The sequence below is a fragment of the Cibotium barometz genome, chromosome 19, assembly GCF_041138505.1.
Source record: "Cibotium barometz isolate CiBa-2024 chromosome 19, ASM4113850v1, whole genome shotgun sequence".
Classification (NCBI taxonomy): domain Eukaryota; kingdom Viridiplantae; phylum Streptophyta; class Polypodiopsida; order Cyatheales; family Cibotiaceae; genus Cibotium; species Cibotium barometz.
This window is the reverse complement of record NC_141064.1, coordinates 12237600-12244370: the sequence shown is the minus strand read 5'-3', so window position 1 is coordinate 12244370 and position 6771 is coordinate 12237600.

Below are 6771 nucleotides of genomic sequence, written 5' to 3'. Positions count from 1 at the left end.
CAATTGGAAATTAGAAAAGGGAAGATGTCATGGATGAGGAGATGGCAGCATTGGGATGCAAATAGCAACATGGGAGTTAGTGCCTTTGCCTAAGGAAAAGAAGGCGATTGAATGTAAGTGGTGGTGGGTGTATAAAGTCAAGCACAATGCTAATGGTTCAATGAGCACCTAGGTACGTAGGTACAGGTGCAAGTGAGGTTTAATCCTTAAGGATGTTTTGTGGAAGACTTAAAAAATAAGTCTCGCTTGGTTGCAAAGGGTAACAGAAATGGAAGTATGTTTACTTTAGATGTGAACATACCTGAGATAAAGGCAGCCATGTTTGCCCAAGGAATAGGTGTCATTGTAGATATTGACATATGGCACAAGTGCATTGGTCATGTCAATGTATAGGGACTGAAGTCTATGCAGGCCCAAACTATTGTTGCAGGTTCACTAAAGTATAAGGTTGACGGTATGCATATTGTATGTGAAGCATGCCAACTTGGTAAGGAAGCCAAACATGCTTTCCCACATGGAAAGCATGTCAGTGCAAGGCCATTGGATGTCATACATTCAGATGTATGGGGACTTACCAAGACTGCAACAATTGTAGGTTGCAGCAGCAGGTACTATGTTACATTCTTTGATGACCACACTAGGAAAGTGTGAGTTTATTTCATGAAGGAGAAAAGTGAGGTGTTTGCTCACTTTCAGAGATTTAAAGCCTTGGTCGAGAAGGAAAAAGGCATGCAAATAAAATGCCTAAGATCAGATGGTGGGGAAGAATATTTATCCAATAAGTTCTGCAATTTCTTGAGAAAGCAAGGAATTAAGAGACGCAGTTTATGTGCAGGTACACTCCACAATAGAATGGTGTTGCAGAATATTTATCCAATAAGTTCTACAATTTCTTGAGAAAGCAAGGAATTAAGAGACGCAGTTTATGTGTAGGTACACTCCACAATAGAATGGTGTTGCAGAAAGGAAAAACAAGCACATTGAAGAAGTGGCAGGTGCCTTGATGGTGGATGAAAAGAATATGCCACCTTACCTTTGAGCAGAAGCAGCAGCACTGTGTACATTATGAACATGACACTCACTGGAGCTCTTCATGGTATGACTCCTGAACAGAAGTTTCGAGGCATAAGACCGGATGTGTCTCACTTGAAAGTGTTTGGGTGTATTGAATATGTACATGTGTCTCACTTGAAAGTGTTTGGGTGTATTGAATATGTACATGTTCCTAAAATGAAGTGAGAACAAAGTTGGATCCAAAGGAAGAGAAATGCATCTTCATTGGTTATGCTATGGAGAAAAAATCTTATAGATGCTATAACCCTACCACTCATGAGATGCGAGTAAGCAGAGATGTTGTCCTAGATGAGATGAGTAGTTGGTATGCACAACTAGTGAAGTCAAAAGAGGATGCAGATGTAAGAAGTGCTGATGTTGCACCACATGTAAAGTAGCAATCACAGGTGCTAAGTGGACCTGGGGAGTCCTCGAGAAGTGCATCCAATGTTAGCCCATGGTAAGGCACATTGAGGAATGATGCAAGTACACATGCATCATGGAAAGGGAAGGAAAAGGCAGATCAACCTTTTGTGCCCGATTTGTGAGTAGGTCACTGATATGTGGATGGTGACTCTAGTGGCTCTGAGTAGAGCCTTGATGAGGAGCTTGGCAATCTGTCTGTGGTTTCTCTTGGTGTAAGGAGAACCAAGGCTATTTTGAGGACACCTAGCAGTGATCCAGGTGTACGCAGGTCTACGAGGGTTAGATACCCTATTGAGAGGTTGAGATATGATGGATAAACAGCCCATCATTATGCTTACATGGTGAAAGCAATACAGGAGGTTGAGCCAACTTGTTTTGAGCAAGCAATTGGAAATTAGAAAAGGGAAGATGTCATGGATAAGGAGATGGCAGCATTGGATGCAAATAGCAACATGGGAGTTAGTGCCTTTGCCTAAGGAAAAGTATTGAAAGAACGGTAGAGGAGGAGGAGACACACACACATGAGCAAACCCTAATGTATATTGCAAACCCTAACCATAGAGGGAAGCCATGTCCACTCTCACACAAACATAATGCACTAATCCATAATCCACACAACACACAATGAGTTGTGTCCACACTCTACTAACCCTAGCTAATGTCCCCACACTATGACCAGCTAATGTCCACACTCTACTAACCCTAGCTAATGTCCACACACTATGACCAGCTGGACACGCGGTCATTTATGTCTCACACATGTTCCTACCTAATCTGCCAGTACATAACATAGCTGGCTCACACTGACATATCGAGCTTGAATCTCAACAGCCCCTCTCAAGCTCATGATGTACTGCCGATGAAGATGTAGATGAGCTTGGGATATCAAGACTCTCAACACTCCCCCTCAAGCTCATCCTTGAGCGGATTGCAGGTGAAACAAGCAAAGGCAAAGCAAAATAGAGCAAATCAAAGCAAAGAAAAATTCTGGTTTTTGAAGCTTTCCATTAAAGCTTGGGAACATTGATGTATGGTGGAAATATGTGTGATTCTGGCAAAGCAAACATGTATCTGACAATGAGGGATGTATTGGCAACTCTTATGCAAGCCCTACTGTGATTTTGGAGCAATTTACATGCATTTGATTGAGTGAAATTACTGGTTTTTTGAGCTCTCACAAAACAGTGAGAAGAAAGTCAAAAATTGATGCATTTGGAGCCTATTTTTGGTGAAAATCAAAGCATTGGTGGGTTGCACACATACCCAAGTGTGTTGGGCACTCAAATACTTCATCAATTAACACTTAAACAACTCCCAAACACCCTGAATGCAGGCGGCGCAGCCCATACAGAGGAAACAGGGCAGAAATCTGGTTTTTTGACTACGAGGAGATCAAATTTTCATCCGGTACTTGATATCTTCCACAACTTCCTTAGCAATTGGATGCTTTACATCTTGGAGAAGAGGGCTATGTGATTTGTTTGGTCAATGATGCTTAATTGAGCTGGGAATGAGCTGATTAAAACAGGCTATCCACTGGTTGCAGAGAAACAGAGCATTTTAATCGAGCAATTAATCTTTGGTGTTTTACAATTGGAAAAATTCCTCTTACATGGAGTTGATGGACACTATTGCTAAGCCAATGAATGCCTGGTTGCTCAATTTGGTCAAATATTGAAGAAATTAGAGCCAAATCATTACTGGTTTTTCTGATTTTTTTAAAAACAGAAAAAGGGGTTTTCAAAAATTGATGATTACACATGTCAGATGGAGTTGATACTCAACATTGAGGTTCATTAGGTGTCAATGCAAGTTGCCTAGACTTGATTGCACCATTACATTACGATTTGGAGCCTTGGAAGGCGTGTCAATACAGGGTATTCCGCACTGCGTGAGTGAGTTCATCTTGGATGATTACAGGTTGATTTTCTACATCAAATTTGGAGTTTGTTGGCTATCTTGGAGTATCTGCAACATTCATTGGAGTGTGGTTGAGCTGAGGAAGGCTCACTTATAGATTTGAAGTGTGCGGAAGGTGTATGCATTGAGCGAACATGTCTGACAATCCAGTTCAGATTGTTGGTGAAAAGCTGGATAGGAAGAACTTCCAGGCATGGAAGTACAGGATAAAGAGTTTCTTGAAAGGGAAAGGATTCTGGAATCTCATTACAGGTGCTGAGCCAGAGCCTGAGCTACCTCGGCAACCTACACAGCAGCAGCTTATTGCTCATAAGCAATGGTCAGAGAGAGCATTCAAAGTGCTGCATTATTTGTCTATATGTATATCTGATGCTATGCTCATACACATTTAGGATGCTGAGAATCCCAAAGATGCATGGGATACTTTGGTCAAAATGTTTGATACAGATACGAGTGCTCGTCTCGCAAGTCTCAATTGCGACAGCAGATACACAATGTGAAAAGGAATAAAAGGAGCATACATGATTATGTGCAGGAAATCAAGAAGTTTGCAGATGCATTGGCCATAATAAATGCCCCCATGCCTGATGATGATTTGGTGGATATTACCTTGCGTGGTCTTGGCAAGGAATACAAATCCTTTGATACATCTATCTCAGTGAGGAGTACAGGTTTACCCGACTTCGATGAGTTGGTTTCCCTCTTGTTGGTTGAGGAAATCAAGCTCAATGATTCATTTCAGGATGCATCTACTAGCCATGATGATGGCAGAAATTAGGCATTTTACTCGCAGAGAGGTTTTAGAGGCAGGGGGGAGATTTGCATCACGTGGACGTGGTGGTAATGGTCGTGGATGGTAGGATAGACCTCCACAACAGAATTTTCAACGTTCTTATGGTGCTCGAGGTGGTCGTGGTTATGTACCTCAGTGAGGTAGAGGTACCCCCCGTGGTCGAGGACGTTGGCAAGGCCAACAAAATTCTATGCAAGATGTGGAATGCCATTATTGTGGCAAATATGGTCATATGGCGAGAGATTGCTTTCGCAAAGAGAATGATTTGAGAGGGGGAAGAGCACAGCGTGGTGGTCATTACGGTGGAAACTATGCACAACATGGTGGCAACTATGCATCAAGTAGTAATGATGGAGCTGCAAATCATTTGTTTGCCATGAAGCATGTTGTGGGTTCTAAAGAGCACAGCGTGGTGGTCATTATGGTGGAAACTATGCACAACATGGTGGCAACTATGCATCAAGTAGCAATGATGGAGCTGCAAATCATTTGTTTGCCATGAAGCATGTTGTGGGTTCTATGACAACAAATGCTGAGAATGATGATACATGGTATATGGACTCAGGAGCATCAAATCATATGACATGCCATGGTGAATGGTTTGAGCACATGAAGCCAATGGATGTCAAAGGCTATGTGGAGACAGGTGATGATACCCAGCATGTCATTACACATGTTGGAAGTGTACCATTGGTCATGCATAATGGTCAGACAAAGTCTATGTCAGATGTGCTGTATGTGCCTTCAATCACTAAAAGCTTGGCCTCAGTTGGTCAAATGGTGGAACAGGGATTACAGGTTAGATTCAACGAGCATGGATGCTTTGTTGAAGACTTCAAACATGGATGTAGAGTGATTGCTAAAGGCAAGAAAGAAGGAAGACTGTTTAAGCTGGATGCTGGAATTCTTGAGCTAAAATCAGCCATGTTCTCAAAGAGCAGGAATGTGGTACATGATATTGATATGTGGCACAAGAGGATTGGCCATGTCAATATACAGAGATTAAAGAACATGCAAACAAGAGGCATTGTGAATGGATTGCCTAGGTTCAAATATGATGGACATATGCATGTTTGTGAAGCCTGTCAGTTTGGGAAGCAGGCAAGATTGAGATTTCCTAGAGAAGGAAATATGAGTAACAGGCCACTTGAGATCGTGCACAGTGATGTATGGGGTCCTGCACAAAACCCATCTATCAAAGGCAGTTTATACTATGTTACATTCATTGATGACTTTAGCAGGATGACATGGATATACTTTCTCAAAGAGAAGAGTGGTCTCAGCACCCTCTAGGATCCTTCGCAGGTGACCTAGCGCTTCACTCATAGGCTGCTTCCTTGGTCCCTCATCCACCGTACCGAAGTGTTGGAAAAATTCATGGATTTCAAAACTTTTGCAGAAAAGCAGTATGGCTGTTGGATTAAATGTCTGAGGACAGATGGAGGTGGTGAATACACCTCAAAGGCTTTTGAGCATTTCTTGAGGAAGCATGGAATAAGAAGATAGTTGACATGCAGGTATACACCTCAGCAGAATGGTGTGGCTGAGAGAAAGAATAGAGTTATATGTGATGTGGCAAGGGCAATGCTTAATGAAAAGAGCATGCCAGATTACTATTGGGCAGAAGCATGTGCTACTGCAGTATACATATTGAACAAAACACCTACAGCAGCCATTCATGGAAGCACGCCAGAGATGCGGCTCACAGGTTACAGGCCAGACATTGGACATCTTAAAGTTTTTGGATGTATAGCTTATGTTCATGTGCCTGATGAAAGGAGAAGAAAGTTGGATCCTAAGGCAGAGAAATGTATATTTGTTGGATATGCACAGGATCGAAAGGCCTACAAGTGTTATAATCCACAAACTAGACAAGTGGTCATCTCACGTGATGTGGTGTTTGATGAGCTTGCTAGTTGGTATAAAGCAAAAGATGAGGGTGTTATTGAGTCACTTGAGGCTGATGTACATGAGAACTTGCCACCACAAGCAAGTTCTAGTTCTACTACTATGTCTGGGCCAGCAGAAGCTGAGAGTAGCAGTGTACGTCCATGGTCAGGACGTTTGAGGCATGAGAGTGTGAGCACTGGCTATGGACAAAGGAAAGAGGAAAGTCGAAGGAATTGGAATCACAGGATATGAGTCATCCAGTTCTGAAAGTTTGGATGAGGAGCTTGGCATACCTGTTTTACGCACACCTGGTGCTAGACAGGATAGATATGTGCCACCACATGCTAGAGTTACAGGTGTTCAGAGTGACCCGCAGGCATTGCGGAGATCCCAGAGAGTCAGATATCCTATTGAGACAGATTGACATATAGAGATTTTGCTATGCACTATGCATACATGACATCTATGGTAAAGCATGTGGAACCTACATGCTACACAGAGGCTATTGGAGAGCATGTATGGGAGAAAGCAATGGACATAGAGATGGATGCATTGGTCCATAATGATACATGGGATTTGGTTGCCCTACCAAAGGACAAGAATGTTATTGGATGTAAATGGGTCTACAAAGTGAAGTGCAAATCTGATGGTTCTATTGAAAGACATAAGGCAAGATTGGTAGTAAAGGG